This window comes from Aquarana catesbeiana, linkage group LG01 (genome assembly GCF_042186555.1).
Source record: "Aquarana catesbeiana isolate 2022-GZ linkage group LG01, ASM4218655v1, whole genome shotgun sequence".
NCBI lineage: Eukaryota > Metazoa > Chordata > Amphibia > Anura > Ranidae > Aquarana > Aquarana catesbeiana.
Genome location: NC_133324.1, coordinates 735898952 through 735913558, shown reverse-complemented (window position 1 = coordinate 735913558; position 14607 = coordinate 735898952).

The window sequence follows — 14607 nt, the reverse complement described above, 5'->3', positions numbered from 1 at the left end:
TTACTTTTTGCTATAATAAGTATCCAAATTTTTTTTTTTTTAAACAAATTTTTTCCTCATTTTAGGCCGATACGTATTCTTCTACATATTTTTGGTAAAAAATATCGCAATAAGTGTATATTTATTGGTTTGCGCAAAAGTTATGGCATCTACAAAATAAGGGGATAGATTTATAGCATTTTTATTAATATTTTTTTTTACTAGTAATGGCGGCGATCTGCAATTTTTATTGTGACTGCGATATTGCGGCGGACACATCGGACAATTTTGACACATTTTTGGGACCATTCACATTTATACAGCGATCCGTGCTATAAAAATGCATTGATTACTGTATAATGTGACTGGCAATGAAGGGGTTAACCAGGAGGGGGCGCTGTAGGGGTTAATGTGTTGCTAGGGAGTGATTCTAACTGTGTGGGGAGAGGATTCACAAGGGAAGGAGACCGATCGGTGTTCCTATGTACAAGGAACACACCATCGGTCTCCTCCCATCTGACAGGACGTAGATCTGTGTGTTTACACACACAGATCCACGGTCCTGCTCGGTTACCGGGCAATCGCGGGTGCCTGGCGGACATCGCGGCCGCCGGGCACGCGCACCGGGACCCGAGCGATGCGGCGGGCGCGCGCCCCCTGGGCTGCCTGGAAGGCTGCACCGTCATATGACGGCGGCCCAGGATAACAGCTGCACCGTCCCGCCGTCATATGACGGCGGGCGGGCAGCAAGTGGTTAATATCGATTGGACCCTGGGCAAAACTTTTCTTGGCCCCCCCCATGCAGTTTTGCTCTCCATGTGCTCTGAGACATACAATAAATAGCAGCTAGACTCAAAATCAGATTACTGAATCAGATCAGGCAGCTATTGTGATTGGTTGCCAGAGGTTACAGTTTATCATTACCTCTCACTGAATGGTTGCTAGAGGTTATAGCACACATTACAGCTCACTGATTAGTTGCTAGAGGTTATAGCACATGATTTCTGCTTGTTGAATGGTTGATAGAGATTACTGTGGATATGACCTCAGGGGGGGCATGATATACATATGAATGCGCCCCTATTTACACATGAATGCCGCCAATATTTACATATGAATGCCGGTAATTTACTTGTAAACACAGGGTCTGCAGGTGAGTCATCTTTACACAATAATAGGCCAGAGCTGGGCAGCATTAGTAGAAGCATTTCACACTGAGATATTGGGACACAGCACAGGACTAAAACCTCAAGGAATGAGAGAATTTAAACCAGGATAGTTGGCAAGTATCAGACAGCTGCTTTGGGCCCCACAGCAATGACAGGGCCCAGGGCAGCTGCCCCTTTTGCCCTGCCTTAAAAACGGCAGTCCGATACATTTGTGCAGACGTATCCCAATTTAACTATGGCTCTACAGTTTCAGCAGTCTCACTTTGTTCAAAAATATAGATGGGAATTGGTCATAGCGTGTGTGTATAATGTGGAATATATATATGCATTTTTATATATATATATATATATATATATATATATATATATATATATATATATATATATATATACACAGTATCTCACAAAAGTGAGTACACCCCTCACATTTTTGTAAATATTTTATTATATCTTTTCATGTGACAACACTGAAGAAATTACACTTTGCTACAATTTAAAGTAGTGAGTGTACAGCTTGTATAACAGTGTACATTTTCTGTCCCCTGTCCCCTCAAAACAACTTAACACGCAGCCATTAATGTCTAAACCGCTGGCAACAAAAGTGAGTACACCCCTAAGTGAAAGTGTCCAAACTGGGCCCAAAGTGTCAATATTTTGTATGGCTCTATTTCCCTGCACTGCCTTAACCCTCTTGGGCATGGAGTTCACCAGAGCTTTACAGATTGCCATTGGAGTGCTCTTCCACTCCTCCATGATGACATCACGGAGCTGGTGGATGTTAGAAATCTTGCGCTTTATGTTTGAGGATGCCCGACAGATCCTCAATAGGATTTAGGCCTGGAGACATGCTTGGCCAGTCCATCACATTTACCTTCAGCTTCTTTAGCAAGGCAGTGGTCATCTTGGAGGTGTGTTTGGGGTCGTTATCATGTTGGAATATTGCCCTGTGTCACAGTCTCCAAAGGGATGGGGTCATGCTCTGCTTCAGTATGTCACAGTACATGTTGGCATTTATGGTTCCCTCAATGAACTGTAGCTCCCTAGTGCCGGCAGCACTCATGCAGCCCCAGACCATGACACTCGCACCACCATGTTTGTACCCCTCACCTGGTTGCCGCCACACACGCTTGACACCACCTGAACTAAATACATTTATCTTGGTCTCATCAGACCACAGGACATGATTCCAGTAATCCATGTCCTTAGTATGCTTGTCTTCAGCAAACTGGTTGTTGACTTTCTTGTGCATCATCTTTAGAAGAAGCTTCCTTCTGGGATGACAGCCATGCAGACCAATTTGATGCAGTGTGCGGGGTATGGTCTGAGCATTGACAGGCTGACCCCCCCACCCCTTCAACCTCTGCAGCAATGCTGGCAGCACTCATACGTCTATTTCGTACAACCTCTGGATATGACACTGAGCACGTGCACTCAACCTCTTTGGTCGACCATGGCGAGGCCTGTTATGAGTGGAACCTGTCCTGTTAAACCACTGTATGGTCTTGGCCACCATGCTGCAGCTCAGTTTCAGGGTCTTGGCAATCTTCTTATAACCTAGGCCATCTTTATGTAGAGCAACAATTCTTTTTTCAGATCCTTAGAGAGTTCCTTGCCATGAGGTGCCATGTTGAACTTCCATTGACCAGTATGAGAGAGTGAGAGCGAATACATCAAATTTAACATACCATCTGCCCATTCAGACCTTGCACCTTGTAACACTAACAAGTCACATGACACTGGAGAGGGAAAATGACTAATTGGGCCCAATTTGGACATTTTCACTTAGGGGTGTACTCACTTTTGTTGTCAGCGGTTTAGACTTTAATGGCTGTGTGTTGAGTTATTTTAAGGGGACAGCAAATTTACACTGTTATACAAGCTGTACAATCACTACTTTACATTGTAGCAAAGTGTCATTTCTTCAGTGTCGTCACATGAAAAGATATAATAAAATATTTTAAAAAATGTGAGGGGTGTACTCACTTTTGTGAGATACTGTGTAAATAAATATATCTATTGTACAGGACGCCATGGCTGGGTCCTGGAAGGACGCTATATCTCCCCTCTGTTTGGACTGTGGTCTCTTTAAGGGAAAAAAAAAGGGTTAACTCACCTGTCAGAGGAAGTGGGTTTAAAACAAGACAGGAAGTTGTAGGCGGGTGTGGTGGAGTGTAAAGGAGACTGTGGATAGTGGATGGTGATTTTGTGTACATCGATAAAAGGGAACGGCAGTGTCCTGCCTGGAAGCCTCCTGGCAGGGGAAGTTACCTGCGACAAAATCCAAGGACTGTTTAACTGCGATAGCAGTTCTGGACTCTGCAAGTCGGTGAGACTGAAATCTCTTTCTTTTGTTTTTGCTGCTGTGAAGCTATTTAAGTTTGATAAACCTCCTTTTGACTGAAAAGCCTGTGTCCTGCGATCTATCTGGTTCCCCAAACTTTACAAAATATAATCAAAAGAGAACCACTAGCATGATTAAAAGATGTGTTTGCAATATGGGAGGGTGTTGTCTGTACTGGGGAAGGGAGTCTGTACTGGGGTAGGAAATGGAATTGAAAATAAACTTGCTCAGAGGGGGTATCCCATAGAGACTATTAAGGATGAAAGGAGAAATATGGCCAATCAAAAGAGAACCATTAGCATTATTAAAAGATTACCATTTGTGTCCCAATTCCATCCACATTCATTTCGAATACATACAATTATTAAAAAACACTGCCATATATTAAAAGAAAATTTTCCACAAATCCCTGAATTTCATTTTCCTTCATTTTCATTGTATCGGAAAGGCAGAACCATACACAGCAGATTGGTCAGATCTGACCAATCTCAACAAAAAACTCAAAATTTAACCTTTTTGGGACCACAAAACCATGGATCTTATCCATATTTAAGTTGTATACAATGTAATTCAATGATAAAGGGAAGGTGTTTGACACATCCACATAAAATTTAAATAAAAGGACATCATACATGCCAGTCTTCTTATGTAATATATGTTATAAAATGTCCATGTGGCTATTTATATGTGGGTGAAACAACACAAAAAGTAAAAGATAGAATTGCCAGACATAAGTATTCTGTAAGGGATAAACTCACAAAATTACCATTGGCGAGACATTATGTTGAGATGGGACATACTGTATCGGAAGTGAAATATATGGTCATTGATGCAGTTCCCCCAAACAAATAGGGGGTGGGTAATCATGAATTACATTTAAAAAAATTGGAGGTACAATGGATAAATAGATTGGATACTTTGCAACCTAGAGGTTTAAACTCGGATTTTGACTTGCATTTATTTCTATAGATCACTAAAATGAGGTTTATAGTATATACATTATGATTTGAATGCATTAGTTTTGATTATTATATTTTTTATACTTTTTTTTTTCTGGACATTTGTTGATGGACTTGTTTGTTTTAATACTAGGATAAATGGAACTTTTTCTATGTGATTGGATCGTGATTACATCTCTCTGGAATTTAGGATGAAATAATTATGATAATTTGTATTGATTAAGTGGTTAATTGATGCCTAATGAATTTCTGGTGTGAAATGTAACAATATAAAATGAAGTGAGAATGTCAGTATACATCTTATTCTCATCTGAAGAAAGGTGTAAGCTTTGTAGCCCGAAACAGTTTTTATTACATGTGGATTTAATATTATTATTATTATTCACGATTTATATAGCGCCAACAGTTTATGCAGCGCTTTACAATGTATAGGGGGGACAACACAATTACAGTACAGTTCAATACAAAAGGTACAGGGGGGCCCTGCTCGTAGAGCTTACATGTGTTAGGTGGGTGTGGGATAAGCTTCCCTGAATAAATGAGTTTTCAGGGATCTCCTAAAGGTGGACAGGGTAGGGGCTGATTGGACATACTGGGGCAAGGAGTTCCAGAGGATAAGAGAGGCTCTGGAGAAGTCCTGAAGTTGAGCATGGGAGGTGGTAACAAGGAAGCTGATCTGCGGATAAGGTTGGTGATGTAGATGGGGGCGATGTTGTTAATGAATAAATTTTAGGTGCAGAAATCCCTGGACTATATATATATATTACAAAAATGGCATAAATCTAACTATATAGCTGGCTCACTTGGTACTTCTGGCATCAGTAAATGCAGACTACTGGTGTATATGATGAACACAACTTAACGGATTTGTGAGGTCAACAATGTTCAGATGCTCAGACCAAATTTAGCAGGTTTTTTTTTTTTTTTCAGGACATATATTGTACTTATTTATTACACTGTTTTAATAAATACCCTGCTTTTACACTGTTTTAATAAATACCCTGCTTTTTTTTACTACAAACTGTACAAAAAATGGTGTATTTTATGATTTTACACATAATTTTACACATAATTAATATTTCTTCCCTTTATTTTTTATTTTATTTTCAAACTGTATTGCATGAAAACAACTGCAGCCTGCAGGCTTGAGATGTGAAGCACAGTGACAACTGAGGTGGTAGGTTTGTTTGCAAACCACACAACACATTTTGGACCTTAGTTAAGACCAGAAGCTGTCTGAAAACTGCTCTCCTGACAATTAGAATGGTACTTAGGAGAGTCAGTCTACAGATTCCATGTGTCTAGGTGTTATTAAACTTGAGATACACTGAACGAAATAATTAGCTAATTATGTTTACAGGAATTTTCTTTACCTTTACATATTTTCTACAAAATCCATATTATTTTAGTTTTTTTTTAGTTATGAATACATTTTAACCATACAATATATTATTAGAACATCTAGTATTTTTTTTTTTTTACAGTATGTGTATTAACTAACACTATAGGACAAAAGACCATAATATAGCATGAAAAGAAACAGTTTGAATATATTAGTGCTGATTATTGCAAAGCTGATGTCTTGCTAATATAAAATAAATCCTCTCTGGCACAAATATCCCACTTACCTTAACTGACTTCGATAAAATTTTCTGATTCACAGAGTCACAGTAATAATATCAATTTAGCATTCTGAAAACCTCTTACAATTTATCAAATATTTGATTTACATTTGATAATAATTTCATGGCATTCATGAACATGAAATTCAACCTCTAGTGTGGTGCCTACTCTTGTCTGTCTCATTATCACAATGGATTCTATCTCTTGTGTAATTAAAACGTATAATTTAATTCACTAGAATAGGTATGAAAAAATTAGTATAATTATTGTAGTGCTTTGTTTGGAATGCTGTGTATCATGGCTTGTTGATTTATATGTTGAATAAATATAGACTAGTATTGTGAAACATAAAAAGACACTAAATATTTTTTTTCTTCAAATAAAGGCTTTCTGCCTTGAAATTACATTGCTTCTTGGTTTTAAATGCAGCAATGTGTGCACTGTGAAATTATAATTGTATGTGTGTTTTTTTTAATTCTATTAAGCAGCAGGGAAAAATTTACAGATCTTTGTAAAATGAAATTCTTTAAAATAGATATGGTCCACAAAAGTAAGGGAAGGTAAAAAATGTATGTCAGGGCAAAATAGAAAAAAAATCAGCATATCCAATACATACACATTTCCTCATGTTTTATCCCTGTGTTGAGAAAACAAAACTGTTGATCTACCAGAAATCCATAGTCCTCCCAACTTCCTGTTTGGGCTGAAAACATGCTGCCATGATAAAACTTAATTTCAATTAGTGTTGTTATTAGTGTTTGCTAGACTTCATAACTCCACCTATCCTCCACCCTCTCTGCTAGATTTCACATGCATACATATGTAGCCAGGTGCTGGGCTACAGCAATATAGGGATACAGACATTGCCCTTTATTCTTCTTTCCCTCTGCTGAGATGCTGATGTTATGCTGCTCCATCCTCCTCAGCAGCCAGCAGGGGAGAGCTAAAGCCAAGCAAGTCCAAAGTCTTCTGTGCAGAGTGCTGAGAATCCTGGGAATGGTAGTTTGAGACATTAGCCATATAATAGGCCGAATGTACTCCTTACAAGGAGTGAAGAGATGGGGAGAAGGGATCACCGCTCCAGTGGGTGTGTTGAGAATGGCACTCTCCTCAAGGTGGAAGCAGCAGGTGCAGGCTAAGCATATAGCAATTAGAAGGAGGATCTGGACGGCCGCACTCCAATAAAAACGCCTTTATTGTATAAAATAACAAACGTTCAAGCCACAGCAGGGTACAGAATAGATTATCTGACTTGTTTCACACTCTCCACAGTGCTTAGTCATAGCTATAAGGAGTGAAGAAATGATTTTAATTAAACTGTCCAGGAAAGCTCTTCCTCTTGGCACTGAGGGCGTTAGAGAGAGAGAGAACCTCTATCTGGATTTTCACATCCCAGTGGGAGATCATACCAGCAGAGATCCGAGCCTGAGATTGGGAGTGAGGACACCTGAGGAAACGCAGCACCGCCCACATCACAGCACCTAAACTGCTGCAGCAGTGAGACTGGAACATCCACTCACCCTCTGCTTCCCTCCACTGATCACTGCAGGCTTTTGGAGAAAGGCTGAGGGCCTCCCTTCTACAGTGACAGGTCCCCCCCGCAGAATCCTGGGGACTGGATATATGGCTATTCGTCCATTGCTGATACTGCTAGCAGGGACTGAGTCACTAAGAGCTGGACACTAAGTGTACCCAATCCATACCAAATCCATACTGCACTCTATACTACACTTATTCCAAACCTAGACTGCACCTATACTGCATTAAACCAAACCTTTACTGCATCTGAGCCACATCGACAATGCACCTGTGCAGTGTCTACACCATACATATATTGTACTGTATACTGCATGCAAGTTAACTGGGACTGTCGTTAAGTGCAAAGACACGCTTGAAGGGCTCTAACGATAGCTTACAGAAGAACATCTCAAAGGACTGCCCCTCCCATAATAATTATTCTGCAAGTGCCCTTTGTTCCCCTGCCCCGTTTTGGACAGTGTATACCCAGTTGATCTAGGACTAGCATCGCCACTATAAATGCACCCTGGCTGTTTAGTTTCAGCACTCAGTAGAATAAACTACTACAGTTTGCTGCTGCATTTGGGGTGGCCTTGCTGCACACCCCGGATAATACGATATGGGAAGATTCCCCCAAATGGGGTTTTTAAGCAGCAATGTAGGTGAGTAATAAGGGATTCAGAAGCAAGTGTTTGATTAATAAAAAAAAAAGAACCAGAAGAACCAGAAGAACCAGAAGAAGATGAAGATGAAGGAAGAAACCGAAGGAAGATAGAAGAAAGAAGATAGAAGAAAGAAGAAGCATTTAAACAAAGGAATTGTCAAAAACTGTCTCTTGTCATTTTTAACATTTTTGACACTTTTTTTGTGAAATGGTAGGGGTACTTTTGTACCCCCTTACCATTTCACACAGGGGGGGCGGGATCTGGGGGTCCCCTTTTTAAAGGGGGCTTCCAGATTCTGATAAGCCCCCCACCCGCAGACCCCCACAACCACCGGGCAAGGGTTGTGGGGATGAGGCCCTTGTCTCCATCAACATGGGGACAAGGTGTTTTGGGGGGCTACCCCAAAGCACCCTCCCAATGTTGAGGGCATGTGGCCTGGTACAGTTCAGGAGGGAGGCTCTCTCGTCCCCCCTCTTTTTTCCTGCGGCCTGCCAGGTTGCGTGCTCGGATAAGGGTCTGGTATGGATTTTTGGGGAGACCCCATGCTGTTTTTTTTTTTAGATTTTGGTGCGGGGTTCTGAAAATCCATACCAGACCCAAAGGGTCTGGTATGGATTTTCAGGGGGACCCCACGCCATTTTTTTAAATTTTGGCCGGGGTTCCCCTTAATATCCATACCAGACCTAAAGGGTCTGGTATGGAATTTAGGGGGAGCCCCATGTCATTTTTTTAAAAATGTTGGTTCGGGGTTCCCCTGTGGGGAATTTCCATGCCGTTTTTATCAATGAACTTTTATATGTATTGTCGAACCGGCAATTTATTAATAGCCGTGAGTAGTTCTAAATTACTTCTTTTCCTTTGAAATGTCATTTTGCTGTCATACTGTTCTAAACACGGGAAACATGCGCCCCTTTACAGGCATACTATAGACACCCCCCAGGTACGAAATTTAAAGGGATATTACACGTTTGTTTCACTTTAAGCATTATTAAAATCACTGCTTCTGAAAAAACGGAGGTTTTTAAAACTTTTTTTTTGCATTGATCCATTTCCCCTGGGGCAGGACCCAGGTCCCCAAACACTTTTTATGACAATACCATGCATATAAGCCTTTAAAATTAGCACTTTTGATTTCTCCCATAGACTTTTAAAGGGTGTTCCGCGACTTTCGAATTTGCCGTGAACACCCCAAATTGTTCGCTGTTCAGCGAACTGGCAAACAGCCGATGTTGGAGTCGAACATGAGTTCGACTCGAACTCGAAGCTCATCCCTAGTTGTAACGGATTTACAATTGTTTGCATGTGGATTGCTACTGAAATGTATGCACTCCAGAAGCTACATAGACATTGACATTACAGAAAAAGCATATAATAAAACTATTGCTCAATCAAGAGCTGAACTTTTGTTCAAACACAAGACACAAAATGACTCCACTTCTGATCCAACCAGGATAATCCTGCGATTTTCTAGACAACACAATGCAATAAGAGACGTAATATGCAAACAATGGTATATACTTACCGATGACCCTAAAATCAGTATCTACCAATCCTTCCAATACTTTTAAAAGAGCCTGTTCACTCAAAGACAAACTTGTGCAGAGTGAGTTTAAAAGTGAATCCAAAAGAAGACAACATTGTCTAGCCTTGGGCTCTTTCCCACGTGGCCACTGCTCCCACTGTCCCCTTATGAGAAGAGAGAAAGTTTTCACTCTTCCCAATTGGGAACATTTTGAACCCTCTCACTATGTAAACTGTCAAACCCAGGGGGGTAGTATACCTCCTGGTTTGTGAATGTGATGCCTATTACATAGGCAAGACCAAACAAGAGTTCTGGCGATGTATGTCTCAGCACATATACAACGTGCAGATTGGGAACTGTCATGTCCCAGTTGGCAGACATACTGTGCTTGTGCATGGATAAAAGGTACCAAGAATCTCATTTGCCGCGCTTGATCGAGTACACATTCCCGATCGAGGTGGTGATTGGAACAAAATTCTACTCCAATTAGAACAAAGATGGATCTTTAGACTATATGCCACCTCCCATCCAGGCTTAAATGAGTCCATTTCTTTTGCCCTTTTTCTTAGAAGTATAAAAGTAATAAGTTGCCCTTTGGCGAAACGTTATCAATTTGTGATATATTAGGATATTAATTGTTATTTAATGCTATCATTGGCAGTGGCGTCTCCAGCTTTCATATTTAGGGGGGCACATGGGGGGACAGGGACAAAAGTAGGGGGGCAACTATAAAATGCATATATATATATATAGATATATCTATATATATAGATATATAGATATATCTATAGATATATAGATATATCTATATATCTATAGATATATAGATATATAGATATATAGATACATATATCTATATAGATATATAAATATATACTGGGGCCCTTTACTATGACCCCACAACGGCCCTTTCACATGTTCTGCAGTGAGCTCCCTTCCTACTGTATTGGGGTCCCCCAGGGTGGCAGAAAACAAGATATATATGTCACCAGCATACCGAGAAAATATAAGGATCCAAAGCAGTGGGAGAACTATCAGGGTTGCAAAGGTTGTCTTGCCCCCGGGTCCTGGTGTTCTGCTACTGTGGGGTTTCCCAGCCTCCTCTTGCTGTCCTGCCCCTGCTATTGACTGCTCTGGTCTGGCATCTCTTGGAATTTACAGGCTGGTTCTCCTGTCCTAAGGATGGGAGAAATCAGTCTGTTTTTTCAGTAACTGAGAGTCCTGGTGGAATCCTTCCTGCAACTCTCTCTTCTCCCTGCCAATGAGGATGCAGGGGAAGGAGCAGATCGGGCGGCCATGGTTGTGTGAGCGCTCGCATTATGCAGTGTCAGTGAGCAGAGGGAGGGGGGAGGAATCACCCGCAGGAGCTGACTGGGGACTCTCTCCCTCTTAGACATTGATTTTTTGTAAATGTTTGCATAATGTTGGGGGGTCAGGGCCCCCTCTGGCCCCCCCTAGGGACGCCATTGATCATTGGACGAATTATGTGTGATCTCTATGTTTTCCTTTTCATTTATTTAAGTGTTTTAAATGTACTGTATTAATAAATATTTGCTCTTATCATTATATGTCTACATATATTGCTGGCATTAACTATATTGCATGTCTTGTGGGATAATTGCTTCGATTGTGCGCACACAGCCACTAATTATATTATTATACACTTTTGTTATATTTTCTATTTCCCTCCTTTTGCCTTTCAGACTCCTGCGTGCTGTCAGCGATCAGGCCCTCATGGAGGGCGGTGGCCCCGCTCTGTGCGCCTTCCCAGCAAGGGGGGAGCTATAACCATTATGCTCCCTTTTTGATCCAGATGTGCGTCTCCTGTGGTGACGCATGATGGTAATCCCCCTGCCGGCGGCGTTCCCAATCACTCCCAGCATGCATGCACGGTATCCATGCGGGTGCGCGCTGCATCATGACATCACATTTTCCGGCGGTAGTGACGACAGCGGTTGGGGTCTTTCGCCTTTCAGAACACTGAGGGAGCCACACGCGGCATGCCTCGGCGGCCATTGGTCTCCCTCAGCCAGCCAGTAAGTGGGAGGGCACCTTCACTTGTGGCAAATTCCCAATGTGTACCCAATTAGGGACACTATATTAGTTTCAGGATGTGGTCTAGTCTGTAGTTGATCATCCCGCATCCTGTTTGTGGACAGCCGGACATACATCTCCATTTTCTTAATTCAGTAAGTCCACTTATGGGTTCTCAATATCGCTCACTTTCTTCTAATGACCAAGGCATGTTCTTTGTAACATTTCCTTTGGTGATTTTCATTAACAGGCTTACCATTCACCCACTTTCATCACAAGTGGGTTTCATTTCTTACATTTGTGGCACGTGCAATACTTCCCCAGCACTAAGGTATTATCTCACTTCTTTTCCCATCTTGTTTCACCTTTATTCCTTTTATCCGCACTTTCACGCTTATATATTCTTTCCACCACTCACTTCCATTCTCATTCCTTTTTTCATTCCAATTCCTTTTATTCACTTATTATCATCTTACAATTGATTCTCCCATTCTTTATACTCTGCATTTTCACGCTTGACATGCACTGATTCTCACTGACTCTTTTTAATTTTTTTACTCATTTTTCATTTTTCTCACTTCACCGGTCTTCACAATCAGATTATTTATTCCATCTTGTTAATCCACACTCTCTCTCCTTCGCTCTCCCTTAGCGATACACATTAGCGACACACTACTAGCAATACACATTCATCACCTTTATATTTTATTGTCTCTCTTGTTCCCCTTTTCTTTTTTTTTTTTTTCTATCAAATCTTTACCACCTCTTCACTCCTTTTTTCACATCCTTCTCTTTCTTCCTTTAACATTCTTTTATTCTTTTCACTTCATTGTTCAATATGTCTTTTTGTTTTCTTTTTTTTTGCCTTCCCACCTTCCTTTCACCATGACTATTAGGTCCCCTTTATGGTCATTTGCACTTCCTCTTCTCCTCCGTTTAGTTTTCTCTTTGCATCTTATTTCCTTCTTCACTATCAATATACATATATGTAATGCTTCTTACGTCTTAGGACAATCTTTATACGCCCACTATTGTCATTGATAGGATTTGATAAACCCTTTTTGGAGTGGTCCGTCCGTGCCATATTATTCATCAACTAAATACCTTTATATAATCGAATAACATTATGATATATATATATATATATATATATATATATATATATATATATATATATATATATATATATATATATGTACTCTTTGTAGTTATACTCTGGAATCTTGCCGCGGGTGTCGGCCCCTCCTGGCTAGGTGGGTCAACGGAGTACTTGTGTGTGACTTCTTGTAAGTTGCACTGGGCAGGGTCCGTCCAGACTTGGGGTAATTTTCTGGTCCTCTAAAAGTCATCTATGGGAATTTCGGCTGGGAAGTCCTCTCCGTATATACATTGGTAAATGTATGAAATGGTTATTGGTTGCGCCTATATGATTGTTTGTGCATTTTTTCCATTGATATGCTAAAAGTAGTTACCTTGCAGCAAACCTATCCTCTGAAGAAGACCCGAAAGAAAATGGTCGAAATGCATCAGTCTGTTTTATCAGACATGTTTGCTATGTAATGCTATGTATTTTTCAATGTTGCAATATATTAGTAATTGTATTCCTTGGGTATATCCCCTTGTTGAGCTCATATTTTAACCTCTATGGTAAATTTTGTACGTTCATACATTTTTATTAATCAAACACTTTCTTCTGAATCCCTTATTACTCACCTATATTGCTGCTTAAAAACCCCATTTGAGGGAATCTATTAAGTTTGCCTTTACTACCTGGCTTGGTGTCTGTTTTCTTTGATACAGCATTACTATTGGGTACTTAGTATTATTTTCAGTGATATTGTATGTTTGTACACTCAACCTGGTGTGTCAGAGGGGCTGAGGTTCTTGAGAGGGTTGAGGCAAAGAACAGAGGACCCATCTTTTCCAGTGGGGTAGCACTACACATTATTTTTTACAAAAAAAACAATGCTGCTGCATGTAGGGAAGGGGTTTTTTGGAGATGTAGTTCTGGTGGAGTTCATATGTCATTTTTACAGGGAGTAGTGGAATCTCTCACTACAGGAAATAAAGGAAAAACAATATTGAGACATTCCGTAGTGGAAGAGATGGAAGTTTGGGGTAAAATGTGGGTGATGCCTGGTCATACACTTTAATAGATGATGATTTGCTTCAATATTGTACAACATTTGTGTTTTCTCAGTAATGTTTTTTCAGTAATATTTTACATATGTTGATGTTGTGGGTAAACTTTGGATTTTTCAGAAAAGCTGAAAATGTAAAATATATTTAAACAGGATTGTTCAGGAAGTTAGAAAAACTCCCACAGAAATGGCACACATCGAATGATCAGTCTGACAGCCAATCACATTAAGCATTAAACCAAAACAAAAGTAATACAGTAGCTGCCTTATCTCCTGAGTTCCTTGTCAGACAGATTTGTGAGTGAGAGATAAATGTTTATTCTGTGCACAAGGAGTTAACTTTTAATTAACCAGGACATGCTCTTATTTTACTATTTGACCCATTAATATTAATATGTATAAGCACTGTTTCATCTCCCGTTTCATGTTTCTATTTTAAATTGTAATATTATAAAGCACATATTTACAGTGCCTTGCAAAAGTATTCACCCCCTTGGCATTTTCCGTGTTTTGTTGCCTCACAACCCGGAATAAACATGGATTGTTTGAGGATTTGCATCATTTAATTTACAGAACATGCCCACAACTTTGAAGATGTTTTTTTTTTTTTTATTATTGTGAAGCAAATAGGACAAAATAACAGAAAAAGTCAATGT